This window comes from Anomalospiza imberbis, chromosome 8 (genome assembly GCF_031753505.1).
Source record: "Anomalospiza imberbis isolate Cuckoo-Finch-1a 21T00152 chromosome 8, ASM3175350v1, whole genome shotgun sequence".
Classification (NCBI taxonomy): Eukaryota; Metazoa; Chordata; class Aves; order Passeriformes; family Viduidae; genus Anomalospiza; species Anomalospiza imberbis.
In genome coordinates, this window is record NC_089688.1 from 1,814,329 (window position 1) to 1,833,726 (window position 19,398).

General features: G+C 50.9%; 1 long non-coding RNA gene across 6 annotated transcripts in view; it reads left to right on the plus strand.

The window, feature by feature from the left end:
• Nucleotides 1–5,740: 5,740 nt before the first annotated feature.
• LOC137477732 (uncharacterized) overlaps nt 5,741–19,398 on the plus strand; it is a 67,107-nt gene continuing 53,449 nt past the window's right edge. Inside the window, exons 1-2 of one of the 6 annotated variants that reach the window (XR_011001162.1) lie at nt 5,741–5,772; nt 6,955–7,015. This is a non-coding gene — a long non-coding RNA (uncharacterized lncRNA). The other 5 variants (XR_011001158.1, XR_011001161.1, XR_011001160.1 and 2 more) reach the window with 5 other exon arrangements.

A 19,398-nucleotide genomic window follows, 5' to 3' on the forward strand; every position in this document is an offset into this window, starting at 1 on the left:
TGGCAGGGGAGGGGTTTGCATGTGTGGGGGTCCCACTATCAGTCCTCCCCCCTTGAGGCACCAGAGCTCGGAGATAAATGGTACTGCTGGCTGCACACATTCAAACAGTGCAAAAGGCACCTGTTGCTGGGAAAACTGCAACCCAGGTTATCCAAAACTTTTTTTGGTTTGAAAAGCTGCAGTGCTAATAAATCCTGATGTGGTTCATTCTCACCTGCTCCTGCAACTTGGTTTTCTTGGATGTTTGGTGGTGGGTGGGTGCCATGGGAGTAGCCTGCCAAATTTTATTAATATTTTCTTTGAGGAGCAGCGTGCTTCTGGCTGCAGGTTACTTACCCCTGCCCCTGGAATCTGTAGCTGGGAGATGTCCCTGCCTTGCCCAGCTCACTTTGGGGCACTTTATCTCAGTGACCTGGGAGACTGACAGATGGGACCCCGGGGGTGCAAATAGCAACACTATAAATCCATTTTCTGAGTGCACTTGCCACCCTGCAGTATGGCCTCTGCACTATCACAGGAGGAATCTTTTGGAGCGTTTTCTTGTTTTCCCATGGTCTGTCCCCGCTCGCTTGTGGGATGCTGTGCTGTCCCCGCTGCCCCACGCCGGGCTGCACGGCCGATTAGGGACCCTCTTTGTCACCTAATTGGGTTTTTCTCCCCTTGTTAGCCCGCAATGAAAATGTCACGGGCTGCAGGGAGGTGCCCATTCATCTCAAATTCAATTCGGTCCCGTCTCGGGCGAGCCGCGCCGCTATTCACCCCACAGCAGGCAGCTGCCGCGCCCCGGGGGATGCAGCCGGGGGTCCTGCGCCCGCAGCCACCCCGGGGCCGGCCGCGGTGCCAGGCAGAGGGGAAGATGCCCATGCTTGGGCGGACACGCCAAAGACTGGGGTCTGGGCAGCCCCAGGTTCTCTCTCCAGGCGGCTCTGTCCCCGGGCTTGCGGGGGGATTTGCGGGCCGTGCATGGCGGTGCCTTACCAGGAGGTGGTGCTGGGATCCTGCGCCCTTGGCCTTGGCCGGACACGGGCCAGGCGCCGGGCTTTGGGCACGCTGCCTTTTTCAGGGAGCCATCGGTCGTAGGGGGCTGCGAGGGGTCGGGGGAGGCGATGCTGGGTCATGGCAGGAGAGCAAGGAGCCCTCCACAAGGTCCCATGGAAAAGGAGGGAGCTATGGCTCCGACGGGGAAGGACCCTTCCCCCGGAGCAACATGCCTCAGAGACGGACAGACCACAATTTCCGCCTGCAGAGCAGTATTTTGGGGAGGTTTTCGGTCCCCTATTGCTCTGGCATTGCCTGAGCTTGCTCGTGAACCCCCAAACCCCGCTGCAATCAGGGGAAGGTGATGCCTTTAAGTTTTAGCTTTCCTATTTTTTCGATTCTGTACAAATGCAGCAGACGATGCTGCAGCCCGCACGTGTTAGAGACGGTTTCTGAGCTGAGCACTGAGGAGTTTCTTGCACTCCGGGTTGTGGAAGGGTGTTTCATAAACGGCAATTACCGAGCTGTCAGCCCCCAAATGCAGCCGCAGAGGGGCAGCTGGTCCGTAAATGCGGATCTCGGGTCAGGTCGTGCTGGCCACCGGGCGCTGCGGAACACGAAAGGGACGTGGAGGGGATGGGAGCGGGCTGAGCCCAGCCACGTGTGGGCTACGCAATTGCCCCCGGTATGAGACGTTAAATAAGAAAGAGCAGGGCTTTTTTTGAGCGCACCGTATGACTAGAAAAGGTGAAATTATTCGTGGCAAACAATGGCGATGATAACTTTTTCCGTTCCTCGCTTTCCTGCGAGTAAACATCTATTCTTACTGTTATAAAAGCCTCCAGCAGCCAGGATTGTTTCTGTCCTGACTGGATGCCTCCCAGCCGGGGAAAGAGCTTTCCTGTTGCCTGCCCAAATTCCTCCTCAGTGATCTGCTAAAGCCCAGAGCGCCTTTGCCTTTCCCTGAACCACACTTGCACCCGAAAACCTCTGTGACCTAAACTTAGCAAAAAGCAGATGAGAGAGCTCTGGGGCTCCCCAGGGAGAATTAATGATCTGCAAACAGACAGATACTCACAAAACGGTTTTCTTTCTTGCTCTCCTCCCCTCTCTGCTGCTGACATATATATTGGGAGAGACACTTGGAAAAATGTACCCCTGGGTGCATGGGCCCCAAGAGAGATTTGAGATTTTGCAGGGGCTCACCAGTGCTTGAAGCAGGCGATAGACGGGGAGGAGACGGGGTCAGTGGGAGCATTGGGAAGGGAAGACCATTAATTTCCTTACTCAAATGATTTCTGCTGATGCTGCCTGGGAACTGGGATCCTCAAAATCCCCCTATGGACAAGCAAAGCCAAGCCGTGTAGGTGAGCTCCCTGCTGCCTTGGCTCACAGCATGATTGTGTCACTGGCCAAGCTGTGAAGCCAGAGCTCCTGCTCCAAGATATTTTTATTGCCTGGGAACCAGACTGAGGAAAGGCGTGGCTTGTTTTTATTTTGTTTTTCCTTCCCTATCTTTATTTGACCAAATCCAGGAAAACTCAGGGGATGGCTTACATTTTGGCTTACAGTGCAATGGCTCTGCTTTGCAGACAGCTCCAGACAGTTCTCAGGGCTCTCAGAGATGCTGCTCACAGTCCTCTTGCCCTCAGACTGTCATTTTTCACATGCCTCGATGGTGTTAAAAATGAATGCATCAGGTTCCCTGGAGCAGAGGGTGGGGGAGCCCTGGGGAGCCCTGGCTTCCCAGCTCCTGCAGGAAGGAGCCACTGCTGGCCACCTAAAACGGGCTGATGCGTCACAGCCAGAGGTTTCTTGGCACACACTGGGAGTCCCCAAATGTGCTGCAGGACAATACATCAAGAGGGTGAAAAAAAACCGAACAATATCTCAGGAAGCAGCCCAGGACACAGCAGGGAAAAAGCCCGATTTAGACCATTTCCTGGCCTGAAGGTCCATGCCATGGCATGGCTGTTCTGTCCAGACTCATTCCTAGAGTGGCTGAATGAGATAGTTTGCAGCTCCTCAAATATTTCTTCATCTACTTATTTGTCAGTTATTTATATTTCATCTAACTGCTCAATTTTTGCATTTGTACTATTCCCCAGCAGGCTGGCCCAGGCAGAAATAAGATCTGCTAATGGTGGGTGGAGAAACCTGGGGGAGGGGTCTGAGGGGGGGAAAATATGCATTTCTTATAGCACTGGCCAGTTTTGCCTCCTGTGCCCTGAGTCTGTGCCCTGACAATGCTTGCCACCTCTCCTTCCCCCACTCCTGGCTTTGGTGTGGGGATTCCCATGGGAGGGTGGCGTGTCTGTGCGTCTGTCCCCTCTGCCACTGGCACTGCTGCTGCTCTGTGCTCATCCCACCTCCCGCTGTCACATCCACACTGCTGGCCCTGGTAAGGCCACAGCAATGACCTGGCTTTGCTGCAGAAGGGGGGATTTGCAGAAAGCAAATTAAAAATCCAAGCAGCTGGGAGAGCAAGGGGCTGTGCTGCCTTTCCCACTGCTCCCCCTGTACTTTTCACCCCAGCAAGGTCAGCCCTGTAAAACACAGACAGGGGAACCCTGTGGCTTCTTGATTGCTGTTGCTGTAACCCCTCCCAGGATAATCTCACCAGTGGAAACAGTTTGGTAGGAGCAGGGCTGGGGAGCTGTGTTTTTGCTATAAGGCATTTGGAGTAAAGCCCTGCTTTCACCCTGGGAACCCTCCAAGACACCTCTGCCCTGTAGGACACCTTGGAAGGGCATCAGCCAGGTATGGACTGGCCCAGCATTTTCATATTCCTAGAAACCAGATTGTTTTCCTAGTTATTTTTATATCTTTAGGTATACAGACAAGATTTTAAAAGAATTTATTTTCAAAGAAAAGCCCCATGGGACTCATGTCCCCAGAGCCAGACTGCACGACCTCTCTCAGAACAACGTGATGGGTGTACTTCAACCACTAATGCACAGCAATGTACTTTTGGTTTAATATTTGTATCAAAATAGCAGTTAAAGAGCCCTTTCTCAACACTTATTACTCTTTTTAAGGTTCTAATGTCTTCATTAACTCCAGTCAGCATTCCCAAGTAATTTTTTTCTTACTTTTCAGCTGAAAAACGTTTTTCACCTGGACTAAGTGGCCATGCTTCTGCTCTTTGTGAGTCTGGAGGTTTACATAGGATCCGAGAAGCCGGTGAGCTGGGTTTTTGGGGCAAGCAGCCCACGGCAGGCTGTGCCAAGCCTCTGCTAAGGGCTCCCCACCTCACCTCTGCCTTGGGTCTGTGCAGAGGTGTCCCCAAAAGGCTGAGAAACGCTTATTGGAAAGCCAGAGCTTTTCCTGCCACAGTGAGATGGGCTTGAAGCTCCTTTCCCGTGGCAGGGATGTGTCTGGAGAGGCCTTGCACATTCCAGTAATTCCCCCCAATTACTTTAATTTCCCTCCCCTCCCGCTTTCTCTAACTCTGCTCTGCTGTGCGTGATGACGAAAGGTATTTTAACTCCCAGAGGAAAAACAGACCATGGAAATCAAAGTGTCTTTTTAGAGCTTCTCGGAATCGGAGAGGCTGGGGGCTAATAAAAGCCCGGGTTCCCGAGTGCCGCGGGGGCGGAACAGGGACCCATTGATCGCGGAGCCGCGTCCCGTGGAAAAGCAGAGGGGCAGCCCTTTCGGCACCGCTGGGAAGGCGAGGAACAGGCTGGGCTTTGGCAGAGGTGCCGCAGCCCGGGCTGGCTGCAGAGCTGGCTTTGGTGATGCTGCCATGTGCCGCACCCGGCTGGGGGGGAAGGTGCCGGGGCTTCCTGCGGCAGGAAGCGCAGCCAGAGCTTTCGTGTGCTTCAGGGCTAGGCTCATGCCCGAGCTGAGCTTTATAGGCCTGGCAGGGCAAATAAAGAGGCTTTTTGCACTGAGGCCCTGCCCAGAGACCACGGCAGGCTCAGCCGGTGAAGGCTCTGCAGAGCAAGGATGACTTTGGGCTATGCCTCGGGGATGGGCAAAGAAAGTCTGTGGGCACTAATCCTGCACTGTCCAGAGGGGCTGGGTGTAGGATGAAGCAGGGCACAGTGAAACAGTGCAAGGGCTATGCACAGCTTAGGGGCAGACAGATCTGAGAGACCCCCAAGGATGAGCCCCAGCAGGGACACGACCCCTGGGACAGTTATTAGTTATGTCAAGCCTTGAGGGCATTAATTTGCATTAGTGATGCCTGGAGAAGGCTGACGTAGAACAGAGATTGGATAGAGTAAAAAATAAAGTAGGGATTTATTAGGAGGCCTCCATGGATCCACCTTGGGCAGCACAAGAGCCCAGCCAGGGCTGCACCCCAGGTGAACCAAAATGGTCACAAAATGCACGACTGCTCACGGAGTCTCTCACTTTTATAAGTTCTGTTCCATTTGCACATTGGAGTTCATTGTCCAATTCCAGCTTCAGGTTATGAAATCCCATCCTCCTTGTTTTTCTCTTTTCAGTCCATGTTATTTATGCTCTTGGGCCTGAGATTTGGATCATTTGTCCTTGGTCCCCAGCTGGAGAAGGAATTGTTTTGTTTCCCTGTTCTGAGCAGAGAGCTCACCATCCCCTCATGTGAAGCCCAGACCCACACACTAAAGCAGCACAGAATCTGAAAAATAGAAAAGCTAAAACCTGAGGCATCATAATGACCATGAGCAGCCTCACCTGGAGCCTCCCCACACCCATGGTCTGGCTCTATTTAAGTCCATCCTGGGGTGGTTGCTCTTTTCCTTCCTCCAGGTGGTGTAGGAGGGTGCAAACCTGGGCAGAGAGCTGAGCTCCTGCTCCATGCAGGTAGGCCAGCTGCTACACTGAAGGTCTATTTCACAGGTCCCTCTGTGTCCTACACCCCGGCAGCTCTGGAGATGAACGCCCCTTCCTGGATTGCTGGTACACACCTGATGGAGGAGCAGCTTTTTGGTAGGAGGAGGCTGGGTGGGGAAAAGACATCGTGGTGTGGGGAAGGAGAGGGTTTCATCCAGTGAGTGTGTTTTTGGGAAAGGTGAGCTGTGCTCTGTGTGAGGTCAGTGGTGTGGGGGTGTGAGCAGGTGGGACTGTTTGGCTGCATCGTTGTCTTGGTTTGGAAAGATAGGTGTCTGCTGAGGAAGGCAGGACCCTTCTTGAAATGGAAAACGTAAACCTCCTCTTTCCAAATTATTATCATTTTTAAATTAAGGGGTTCTCAGGTAAAGATATGGGAGCAGGAATAACAGTTCTTTAATAGGAAAATTAAAAATACAAATGTAATAGTAAAAAAAAAAAAAGAAAACAAACTACTGACAGAGCCAAAATATAACCTGACACCCTGTTTGTCAGGGTGTTAGTAGCAGTCTAATTAAATAGTAGCTGTAGTCTTCTTAGTAGCTCTGTTGAAGTGGTAATTCTGTAGAAGGGTATGGTTTTCCTCTAAAAGTCTGGCAGTAGTGTAGTTAAGTTTAGTCTTCTTCTGGAAATCTAGTAAAGAAGACAGCTGCTCTTCTGGAAATCTAGTAGGAAAAGGCTGTTTTAGTGCTCTAAAACTCAGATTATATAAAAATAAAAATGCTTAGCTCCTCCCTCTGAGTAGAGCATCTCACAATACGATGATGTCATTTTATCAGTCATGCCGTGATACTCGATAGCCTATTAACAGAAGCTATTTCCCAGAAAGAGAATTAGTTTGTAGAAGAGGTAAAGAAAACTGCTTAATTAACACAAAATATGTCCCACTTCTAACAAGTAACAAATGGAATACACACTCCTAATTAAATCTTTCAGCTTAAGACAGTCTTCCTCTTCCCACTCCTGGCTGTGACTGTGCAGGCAAGCCTTTGTGGTGAGGACACAAGGCCCAGGCTTGCAGGAGAATGGCTTTGTCTCTGCTGGCCTGGCTCAGGGAGGATGCCGTGTGCTGGGGGGAAAGTGGTTCTTTTATCCATTCCCTGCCATCTGCATAAATACCCAGGAGAGACTTCCAACTTTTCCTTCAATTTCTAGTGTGCTCCTGTGGGTCTTGCCTGAGGGGTGAGGAGCTCTGCTTTGGAGGCAGAATGTAGAGGTAAACTAAGGTCACATCATGGCAGCTGGGTCAACATGATGATTCTTAAGTTGCTAAATTACCACGGGTTGTGATATCCCGCTTAATGCAGAAGATTTACAGCACATTGGTTCTTATAACTGCCTTTCCAGAGCCTTCCCCATCCATCTCTGCTCCCCAAGCAAATCCATTCCCAAATATGCGCGGCCACACCCCAGACAGTGCATGTATGGGAATGGATTTGCTTGGGAAAAATGTTTTGTGCATTTGAGAGCCCCATGGGGTGTTTATTTTACTTCATTTTTAAACTTTAGGTCATGATATTTTTCTATATTCTGTTTTTGGTTTTTTGGAAATTTGGCATTGGCCAGGGAACATTGCCTGGCCATGCTCTGCAAGGCTGAGTGTGTCTCTCCTGGCACGGGGCTGCTTTCTACAGTGTTGCTGGACAAATCTGTTGAGCAGAAGGTGGTAGAGGAGGAATTAACTTTAAAAACATACGGACAACGCATATGCAAAATATTCCTCTCTGATGCAGCACCTGGGATTTGAGCAAATGGCAATAACAGAGTGGTGGGGCTGCGTGGGATGCACGGCTGGCCTGGGCTGAAGGCAACAAGGGTCCAGCCAAACACAGGCAGGGCTGTGGAGCTCCTGGCAGCCACTGAGGAAATGTTGAGAGTTTTTAAACATTGTTATTTTTGCCACTGTGTCTCTGTTTTCCTGAGAGTTCTCCCTGCCTGGGTACCCTGGGTCTGTTCTCCCCTATGGTTGAGCTGGATGTAAGGATTTCATGAGCAAAATGTTTGATTGATGGACTTTGAAAAAATTTTCTCTCTCTTATTGCATTAAAAATTATTTAAAATTATTAAAATTTTGAAAAATATGTATTAAAGTATATTGAAAATTATTTTAAAAATTATATATTTTTGCTAGCAAGAGGGGAACCTTGCCTGGCTGAGCAGGGGCTGCTCTAGGATATGTCCACTACCAGCAAAGCCCATCTGCTGAAGAGGGCTGGGGCAAAATTACCTGTGTAATGTGGATGTGCAAACCCCCAGCTTGCAGGCAGGCTCAGCCCCTGCCACACTGGCAGCACCCACTGGGGACAGTGACTTGAGTGGCATTTGGGTCTAGTGACAAGGATGGGAATCCAGGAGCTGCTCTAGCGAGGGGCAGGTGCAGGGAAAAGAAGCACCATATGTTAAACAGCCCGGAGGAACCTTTCAAGCCTCCGTTGTAAAAATCCCCAGTCTTTCTCCCTGTATTTAATGCATCTTTGTATGGACACTAATTCCTCAAGTATCCACGCCAGGGTTGACTTTTAGTGTGTTTGTCCAGGCAGGCTGCCAGCGAGCAGTTCCTACAAGGTTCCCGAGCTCTGACATTTGTTAAGGCAGCCGTAAATCACAGCAGCCCTTTGGGCAAGGTTTTTCCTGACAAAACGGCGGAGACGAGCAAAAGAGAGAAAAGAACCACAACAAAATGCAAAGGGTTTATTTACACCGGAGAAGAGTAACTGTCCTGAATGAAGCAGATGGGGGACAATGGGGGAAAACTCCATCTACACTCCCCCCATCTCCCCTCTTCATTGTTGGGCAATAGCTGAAAGGGGAAACAGTCTGAGGTTGATACTGCTGGCTGAGGAAGGTGATGAGGAAAGCCCAGCTGGCCAGGTCAGTCAGGGAGAAACTTACTGAGCTGCCCAGGTCTTGGAAGCCCCAGACTGAGTTGGAGCTTTGGTAATAGTGGGATTATAACCCTAAAATCCCTTGTCCCAAGCCCCTTTGGTTACTTTTGTCCCCCTGCACTATATTTTGGGGGCAGGACATGGTGACTTCTCCCTCCTGTCTTACATCCCCACTCGGCACCTGGCTGTGGTTTTGAGTGAAAAGATGATTTGGGGAGGAAACAATTCAGTGTTATCAAATGGGAAGACCTCACCCCAAAACAGCCACTTCTGTGACAGCACCTCCATCCCAGCGTGGGCTGCATCCCGTTCTGCTGCTGCTGGCCTTGCTCCTGTGCCTACCCCCAGCCCTGCTGCAGCATGAGTATTTATTTATCCCTGCCAGCTTTCTGTCTTCCCTCTTTCTCCTGGCTTATTTATGGCTGTTGTCTTTCAGCTCCCGGCCACTGCAGCCTGAACTTGGCCATTATGTGTGGCTCGTTGCAGAGGCCATCAATCTGCGGGGCCAGCACACAGCCTGATGGACTTCCCTCATCATCATCAATTTTCCCCATCGTGCTGGTGCATCCCTTTGGATCTGGGGCAGCTGCACATGTGCCCCTGGTGGCCTCTGCACTCCCACCCCTGGACACCCGCTTCATCCTCACAGAAGCCTTTTGTCCTGGGATGCTCACAGCCATCAGGTGGGCCTGCAGAGTCCACACATTCAAGCAGGGCTTGAGGTGGCTTCAAAGAGGTGACAGGAACGCATTGTGCCTAAAAAAGTACATTATTTAGCTCTAAATAAGTACTGCCTAGCCAACCTGGCAATTAAGCTCTTTCAGTTTAAACTCTTAAATTCTCTATATTAATTGGGCAGCAAAGTTTTGTCTGCGCTATATCCTGGGTGCAGGCAGGGGTGGGCTCTGCTGCCTTTGCAGATGACCCCTCAAAGAGGCTGCTGAGCTGCAGCTGTTGCCTTTCTTGGCCCTGAAAGGCTCCCAAGGTGTTTTGTCCATCTGGCTGTGTGTGGGTGCTCTTTGCCCCTTGATCTGTGAGGAGCTGGGCTGAGAGGGTGGCACTGCTTCAACAGCAAATGGCAAAGCTCCCCCTTGTTTCAGACTGATGTCAGGAGAATTATGCAGGTACCACCAGCTGCAGGGGTCTGCTTTGGAGTGGAGGCAAGAGACACTGCTGAGCTCTGCCTGCTCAGTGCCAGCAATGAGATAGCCCTGGATTGTGCCAGTTTCTCAGAGGTGCAAATCTCCCAGAGGAACGGCTCAGGCTGCAGGGAGATGATACCCAACTCAGCCCGGGTGTCTAATGCCTCCCTGAATTGTCCCAGCCATCTCTTCCTGTTAAGGGCATGAAAGCAGCTGAAAATGAGAAGGTAATTCTTAGTGACTTGTATGATTTCATCCTGATTTATCCTAAGTCAGAACTAGAAAAAAGGCACTATTCAGTTAAAAAAAAAGCCCCAGAAATCAGGAGAGCTGCTCCAGCCAGGCTGTGGTCTATTTGGTCTACTGGGTGCACATGTCTGGGGCTGCAGAACGCTTTTTGTAGCTGGATGTTGATGCAAACAGAGCAGCTTTGCTCTGTGTGGGTGCCACTACCTCATCTCTACTGAGGAGTGGTTTTTGGGGAAGCCAGTAATCTTTTACCAGAGGGATCAAAATTTTTTGGGCGAAAGCAATGCAGGGCTGGCCACTGGTCAGATAGGAGCGTTGCAGGAGCTTAATTTCATTAGAAGCACAGGTCAAAGTCCCTGGCGTGCCCCGCGGATGCCGAGAGCAGCTTCTGGGATGTCGGCTCCACCAGTCTGAGCGTGTTGCCGTGGCTCTGCTGCTGCCTTGTGGTGGGTGATGCTGGGCTGTCACCGTCTGACCCGTGTGAGGAGGAGCAAAAGCCAGGCTGGGGCTCGCTCAGGCTGCTTCGTGTTGCTGCCTCATTTGAAAAGAACCATGCGGCTGCAGTGAGCGAGCGGCCGGTGACATCTCTCCTTCCCGTGGGTATTTTTAGGGGTGGCACTTAGACCTGGCACACGTACAAGCAGCTGGAAAATGCGTGGCATTTCCTCTTCCTGACAGGCAATCCGGGGAGGCTGGATGATGCCTGTAGTCCTGCTGTGCCGGCTGCCCGCAGGTGACGCCTAGGAAGAGCAGGGGCACTGAAATAATGTCACCCCTGGCCCTGCTGCCCAAGGGGTTTGGCGAGGCTGGTGCTCGCAGGTCAGGCTGAAATAGAGGCACGGGGCAGTGCCTCTGTGCAGCTAAAACACTGCTGGTTCCCAGTGTGGGCTGGTGCTTCAAAACACCAAAACACTGTTGTGTGCACAAGGAGCTTTTCCAGGGGGCAGCTGCTGGCTGCTGCGATGGGGATTTGTGCTGTTGGTCTGGCATGAGCTGAGAGTGCAGAGCCTGGGCTGGCTTTGTGAATGCTGTTGAGCCTGCATCTTCTGCTGCCAACATGGCTTGAGAGGGAATAGCAGCCTGGCCACTTGCTGGTCCTTCTGCCCAATGTGCTTGCTGTGAGAAGAAAAGTGTGACCTGTGGTCTTGCCCTTACCCATCTCCCCACCTCTCTTTCCCTCCTCCTCTCTCCCTTCACCTGGAAAAAAAATCCACCATTGGAGACCCATCTGGAGAAGTCTTTTAGGAGGGGAAGCCCATAAATTTCCCCTCTGGCTCCCCTGACCTTTGGTTTCCCAGGGGAGGTGTGTGGAGGTAGAGGAAGCATTTTCCCCATGGCAGTGACACAGAGGACGGGGGTCTCCCCTTGCTGAGCCAGATGTTATATAGATCTACAAACCCAGGCTGTTGGGGTGGAAAGGTGCCCTGAACTTTGCCTTGAAGTCAAGGAGAAGGATGTTGGTCGGTGGGCTATGAAAGCTTTGCTCTGTCCTGCTGGGGATGGCACTGGGGGAAATGGAACCCCTCACCTTTGTCCAACAACAGATACCCCCACCACACATGCAGGAGAGGAGTGGAGGAGGCGAACCTGATCTTGGTATTTCCATTTCATACGAAGTGCATGGTTGTTCTGAAGCCATGCAAGGCTCGGAAGCACAATTCTCTGGAGCCTGGCGGGGAGGAAAGCTGCAGCCCTTTGTCAGGGTCGGCTGTCACAGCAGCCTGGCCCACGGCACACGCGTTTGGGTTTCGGCGCAGACGCTCCCCGCGGCGTACGTGGGCCCGGCTGAACAATACCTGCTTTCTTCCCTGCACCCTGAGTGGGGCTGCCCTGCTTCCACAGGGGAGATTTATGAGGTGCTTGGCTGCAGGGGACTCTGATATTGATCTCCCCTGCTTGGGAAGAAAGGGAAGGAAAAGGGCTCATTTTCAGTATAGTAGTTGTCACAGTGGCACCTGGATTTATCCTGCTCTGGAGTAATACAGTATGGTGCAGCACTGGGTAATGTCTCTACCCATAAAAGCTAGCTTTCAAAGCTAAACTCAGCTTTGATTTCCAGCAGTGAAGTATTAATGCTAAATCGATTATTCCAAGGCTTCCTGTGTCCTTCCTGTGAAAACCAGGCAAGTTGAATCCAGGTGCTTCCACTGAATTCTGCTGCCCAGCTCACTACTGCCCCAGGCCAGGCAGGCTCGAGGCACTAGGCTATGGCACTGGTAATCCTAATACCACCCTTCATCTGTGTAAAGGAAAAGTGAGTGTTGGCCTGCCAGCTGTGAACCTGAAGGTATCACCTGGTGCTCTCCCTTGATGTGTTTTTGGCTGGATAGGTCTGGGAGGTGTCCCCAAACACAACCCAAGTTGTGTCACTACTGATCTGCTCAGTGAGGGCACTTGACTCTTGTTTCTGCTGACTTCAGGCTAAAAAACTACTAGTGTCTTCCAGCTGTCTCTTAATTTTGCCTTGGGAAGGTCTGGGTCAGGTTTATTTCAGGTTAGATGGTGACACCGTGCCTGGGATGAGGTCAATAATGTACCCATCCTGGACCATGCTTCTGTTCTGGTTCCCTGGAGGATGCTGTGGCTCCACTCTGGTTTGGAAAAGGGTATTTCCTTGGAGATTCCTCAAGGAAATGTGCCAACCATCCTCCTTCTAAGGAAGAAGATGGGTAGCTTTCAGAGGGTCTCAAATGGGCAGAGTCTGGTCTGTGTCCAGAAGAGTTGTTTTATTCTGAAGGAGATATCCCAGCCTCTCTGCAGAGGAGTGACAGATTGACCCCAGCAACCCCCCCAGGACTGCTGGCTGAGAAACACAATAAGAGTACAGCCCAAGCCCTATGTACACCACAAATGGCCTTTCCACTCTGTTCTGGGCATCTGTGAGCAGATCCCCCTAAGACTGCACTCCTGGAGTGGCAGTGGAAGGGCAGCAGTGATTTATTTGTCAAAGAAGCCAGAAAAGATTCCCTTATGCACTTGGGGGTACCTCCAGCTGACTGAGACCCCTCTGAACCACTGTATGGGCTGAAGCAGGGCGTCCTTGTCAGATTAATTGTGTTTAATCAACCCATCAGATCTTTACTGTGGGTTGGTGTGTGTCCTCCTCCTGGACTGATTTCATCCATGACTTTGGCACTCGTAGGGATTTAAAAGGTCCAGCTCTGTCCTCTCTCATGTGTGCGTCTGTGCTGGTGTATATAACAGCTCAGGGCTTGAGGGGGGGTCATTGCTGGCCACTCTTGCACGGCCAGCTCTGCACCTGTTTCTCCCCAATGGTTTAAAGTGTAATAAAAGGATATAAATACTGCAGTGACGTTTACTCGGGCCAGCTCAGAGCTCCTGGGCACAAGCAGCCCGGTGTGGGGCCATCAGCTGTGCCTCGGCGGGTGCCGCTCTTCAGGGAAGGCAATTTGAACTCCTTGCTCTAGCAGCATCAGGAAGAGATGGCTCAGATTTTTTTCTTTTTGAGGGAAAAAAAAAGGCCATGCCAGCACTGTTTGCCAGATGTGTTTTATGAAAATGCATATCAGTAGCAGAGAGACTGCCAGTTTTCTCTGTGTGGAGCTGTGGAAGGGGTGGTTTATATTTTGGGCAGCTATGCATGGCCCACGGGGTGCTGCAGAGGGAAGGAAACCCAGTGAGCACAACTGATTTCCCCCTCAGCCTTCTGGGGGTGATGGGGTCCTGGTGCCTGATGTGGGGGGATCATCTTGTGCCGCTTCCTTTCCTCAAAAGCTCTGATTTTTCACTCAGGAGGGGGAGAAGGAAACCCTTGTGCCTTGAGTTGTGTTTGTGCTGGTCCACAGTTACTGGGAAGGAGCGTGTTCCTGAAGGCTGTGCTGACATCAAGGGTGGCCCCGGCCCCTGTCCCCATGGTCCCCACCTGTTCTCTCTGTGGTACCAGCCTGTAATCCCGTTCTCTGACATCACCCTCGGTCACCGGGCTGAGAGGTGTGCCATGGGGTGGGAGGATCAGGCCATCCCTGGAGCAGCAGGTGCCGCTGGCCGCAGGTCCCCTCTGGCGACTGTCCTGGTGCTCCCAGAGCGCTCTCGCCACTCTCCAGGGAAAGAGCCTCTTTCCAGGAGATGGCAGCAGCTTTTCGGAGCTGGGACCGCATTTCCAGCCTGTTTCTGAGGACAGGCAGCTGGGAGGCAGGATGAATGAATAGTCGGGAGACAAGGCCAGGCTGGGTGAAAGGAAGAGGGTGCTCAGGAAGCTGCAATAGTGACTCTTGTGACAGCGGGGGCTCCGGGCTGATGGCAAGCCTGTCCCCAGTGATGCCTTTCAGTACTTAAAGGGGCCCTATAAAAAGACAGTGAGTGACTTTTTACATAGGCAAATAGTGGTAGAACAAGGAGGAACATTTTCTAACCAAGAAAGGAGAGATTTAGATTAGATGTTAGAAAGAAATTCTTCCCTGTGAGAGCGGTGAGGCACTGGCCCAAGTTGCCCAGACAAACTGAGAATGCCCCATCCTGGAAGTGTTCAAGGTCAGGTTGGATGGGGCTGTGAGCTCATCTGGTGGAAGGTGTCCCTGCCCATGGCTGGGGAGTGGAACCAAATGATTTTTAAGGTCCCTGCCAACCCAGACCTGTCTGTGATGATTCTCTGCTCCTGGGGCATGGTCACTCTTTCCGTGCATGTCCCTGCTGCTGTGGTGGGATCATGCATCTCTGGCATCCCATTGCCTTCCTTTCACCTGGGCCACAGCACCCAGTTTTGCTTTGCTTCTTCTCACTCCCTGTTTTGGCTATTTTGCTCTTCTGTGACATGCAGGTACCAACAGCCCAGTTGCTTCCCTCCTCATCCTCCTCCATCCCCACCAGTTGACTGTGCAACAAGACCCGGGGAGGGAGGGCTCCCCCAGCCCCAGCTGACACTTTCTGGCCTTGTGGCTTTGCAAGCAGCTCCAGAGACAGCTGGAGACTCCCTGGGGTGCAGAGACATGGGCTGCTCATAAAAGCCCTTGTCTGTCAGTCCTGGTGCCTGGATGCCTGTCTGCTGCCTGAACTGGGGAAAAATGGGGATTAACAGAGGGCTGGGGGCTGGTTCCCAGCAGGGTGCACTGCGGTCCTTCCCTGGGACACATCCCTGTGTGGTGCTGGGCTCCGATGCCACGGTGGGCCTCCTCTGTGAGGGAGATTGTGTCATGAGCCACTGCTGGAGAGGTGGTTTAATGGGAAATTTCTCTGGGCTGAGTCAAATACTGTGTCGTGGTTGGTGAACGTGGTTTGGCTTCTTTGGAAGTCCCTGCAGACGTGAACAGAATAGGCCTCAAGTGCTGACACCGAGGGACGTGAGGGGAGGTGGGTGCTCTGTGCATCCATGGGTCAGTCACTGCTGACCTGGTCCTCTTGGTGCCTTACAAACTCAAAGGCTTTGGGGTCACAACTTTTCAGTGTATATGTGCAGTCATTTGATTCCATTGTGCCTCTGTTTTCGCCTTTTATAAAATGAAAATAACGATACAGAAATTCTTCTAAAAGGACTTGTAGGTCTAAGGCTATGCAAGCAGGCATGGCTGGAGTTCATTGTGATGAATTTTATTTAGTGCCCTGCTTTAGGTTCCCACTTTTGCAGCAGGAGGCATCAACTTCTGCATGCCAAGAATGAGACGAAGGCAAGGGCTTGGATCTTGGGATCATTGGCAAATTGTTATGCCTTTGACAAAGAAGACTAAAGCCCTGCCTTTTTGTCTTTTAACCAAACAGTGCCTTGTGATGATCTCTTTTTTTTTTTTTTTTTTTTTTTTTAAAACAAAAAACTAGTGAGCGGTAAGGGAGCAGCCTCCCAGGCGGTGGCAGGGGTGCTGTGGGCTGCCAGGAGACAGTTTGCAAAGCGAGGGGAGATAAGACACCAAGTGACAGCCGCTAGTGAGCTGTTTCCAGAGGGCAGGGTATAAATAGACAACAAAGAGATTTGGTGTCAGAGCAGCTCTCGCACCTTTCTGCTGCCCAGCCTGGCAGGCGCGAGTGGGGAAATGCAGCTGGGGAGCCAGTGAAATCTGCTCCGGGGTTTAAGTGCACATGGATAACGAAATGACAAGATAAGGCATTTATCAGCCTGCTATGGACCTCTGTCCATCTGCAGTGGGCTTGCTCTGCGGTGCTGACTGGCCAAAGCAGGTGGCACTTGGAGGGACCCCCCAGCCGGAGCCTGGAGCTGCTGGCTCCTGCCTTGGCTGCCCAGACAGCTCCTACACAAGGCTGTTGCTGTCCTAAAAAGGTGCCCTGCTTGCCTCAGCTCTATCCCTTGTAATTTATGGTGATACCTGCCACGTGCTGCCCCAGGTTGAGGCTTATCCAGCCTTATCCACTGCTCTTGGATGAAGGGCTCTCTGTGCGGTCCTGGCTTGTCCTCCTGCCCACTGGTCATTCTGGGCAGCCTCACCTAGGCTTTTCCTCCCCTGTTCCCTCTCTGGCTGGGCCGTGCTTCCCCCTCAGGTGTTGCTGTCCCCAGATGCTCCATTTCCTACCTGCTCTCAGGGTAGGAACAAACCCAACAACCTAACGATGCTATGGCTTTGATGAGGTGTTGCAATGTTTTGCCATAGCAGCACTGGCAGTCAAAGGATACTTAAAATACTGAGAGTGGTACACCAGCAGGCAGCAAGTCCTTTCCAAGCTTGCTGGCTATTTTCAAAACCACCATAACTTTTCATAATGTTGCCCGTGGCATAATCTTGGTGCCTTTCAGGCAGCTTTGTGCTGTTTGAGGTCTGGGTTTGTCTCCTAGCTTGCTGTTGGGCTTGGCAGGCTTTGGCTCCTACAATGAGCATGTCCTGCCCTGAGCAGTTTGCGTGGATGCTGTAAAGCACCACCATAAAGACTACAATGACTTGGTGAAGAGAACAGATTTAGGCTGAAGAAGGAAAAGGAGTGGAAAGACCTCTTCTATGGAAAATCAGCCCAGCCTGTGAGAATAAGAAAAGCCCAAGTTTTTACGTGCTGGCGTAAATCCATGCTGGCTTTCTCGGCAGCAGGGTATGGGGAGAAGCATCTGCGGGGGCGTGTGGGGCTGCTGGGGCTTGCAGCGAGCTCAGCTGTGGGGATGCTGTGGTGCTGGGCAGGGACAGACGGGCTGACAGTGGTATTCGGGGCACAAAGCAGGGCTGCTCCCCTGTCTGTCAGCCATGTGGAATTCCTGGGGTATGGAGGGCCCTTTGTGTGGGGATCAGCTGTCCAACGGCTGCCTATTTTTAGGGTGGCAGATCCCGTGCTATGCGAGGAGAAGGCTGATGGTGAGAGAGGTGTGTGGTCCTGCACCCCAGGTAGTGTTTTCTACTGTAACTTGCACCCCTCTGCATCCAGATGTAGGTGCAGAACTGAGCAGAGACTCAGTATTTACACACAGTTCTGTCTGGTGATGGGTTTGGTCAGCTTATTGCAGGAATGAAGTGAGCTACGATGGCAGCACTTCTGTGCAATAGTGTCTGGTGTGTCTTCCCCACTGGCTGGCTTCAGCCTGAGCTAAGGGCAGGGAGGGAGAAAACCCCAAGGCTTTTCACCTCTCTCAGGGTTTGAACAAAATGGGTGACCTTATAAAAAGGTTAAATAAAGCACAGTCTTTCCATGAGCTTGAGGGGAACACTGTGTGAGTACAACTTGTATCAGACACCAGAGAGGCTAAGCCAGATGTCTGGGGACGTAGTAAAGGGGGTTTCATAAACTCCACTGCTCCACAGCTGTGTACAACAGCGTGTATCTTCCTGTGCCAGTGGCTCTGCTCGGCGTAGATGGCCTTGTTCTTTTATCACCAGGTGTATGGAACTGCATCCATGTGTACAAATACAGATTTTGGGGGTTAGTTCACTCATCTCCAGACACGACCTGAAAGCTTTGCTTAAGTGTAGCTGAAAACAAGTAATTCATTGAGCAAAACCAGCCTCTGCATAGTTTTTTTTTTTTTTTTTTTTTTAGCTAATGTATAGAATAATGAAGCTTTTTCCACTGACCAAGCTCATGGATTCACCATCCACATTGGTGATGCTGAGGGAGAGGAAAAGAGCCCAGAGCTGCTCTCTTTAATAAGAAATCCTTGCAACTGCTCCGACAGAGAAATAACTTTGCCAACAGCCTGCACACTTTCTTCACATGTGCTAAACTGCTCGAGATGCAGCTGAATTTCTTTAAACAAAAGGCATTTGTTTAAAAACATTCTGACAAAAGTGTTACAAATGTTTTATGTTTGGGGTTTTTTCCATGGGAATGAACTTATGGAAGTATCTTTACCTGAAGTAGGGTTTTCAGTTACATGAAATTTACATGTACATGTTTCTTTCTTTGCCGTTTGTCTTACAAATGTTTGGGGTTTTTTTTTGTCATTTTAGAGAAATTAATATTTTCTCTATTTTTCTTGTCTACTTTCTAGTAGATAAGAAGAGAAAATTAGTCCAAAGGAAAACCTTGCAGCAATTCCCTGGACAAGAGGGAATGGTTTTAAGCTGAAGGAAAGTAGATTTAGGTTAGATATTAGAAATAAATTCTTTACTGTGAGGCACCTGTGCAAGTTGCTGAGAGAAGTTGTGCACACCACATTCCTGGAAGTGCTCGAGGCCAGGTGGAGCCATGTGGTTTAGTGGAAGTTGTCCCTGCCTGTGGCAGGGGTTTGGAACACAATGATTGCTAAGGTACCTTCCAACCCAAACCATTCTAGGATTCTATGATCAGTTCACCTGCCTCCCAAACTTGCTGCTGAACGTTTTGGAGGTCTTTTTGAAGGCTCTTTCCTGTGGAAGGATCCTTTCTTCTGCAACCAGACCTGATTAGAGATTAGTATTCTTGGGAAGGACTTCCCAAAAAGGAAGACAATTGACGTATTCTCTGAGGCTTCTCTAAAAATACACAGTCAAAGGTCTGGGCTGATCAGGGTGTCAATGTTCAGCAACATACTACTGAGGTGTGGTTTGGAGAGCTGCTCAGTGCCACTCAGAGTAAAGACAAGGAACACTGTGATTGCTTTAATTTGCTAATTCCATCTCTTGCCTATCAAGGCTGGAAAAACACAGAAATCAGAAATCCTCTGCTCTCAGGCTGCAGTAATGCCTGCAGCAAGTGAGCCCTTGTTTTTTACCAGGTGTAAAAGAAAGGGTTGTTTCTAAAAGGAATGACAAATGCCTGTACTGCTGGGATGCAGCAGTGTTTTCCTGACTGCCAGAGCTGGGTGGGATACAGCTCCCTGCCCTCCTGCTCTGGGTGGCAGCGCTCGCTTCAGCGCTCTGCTGTGTTATGGCTCTTTGTGAAAATCCTCTGGATTTGTGAATGGGAGAGGGGATGTGCTCTTCAAAAGCTGCACTGTGAGGCTAATGTGAGTGTACGTGTAC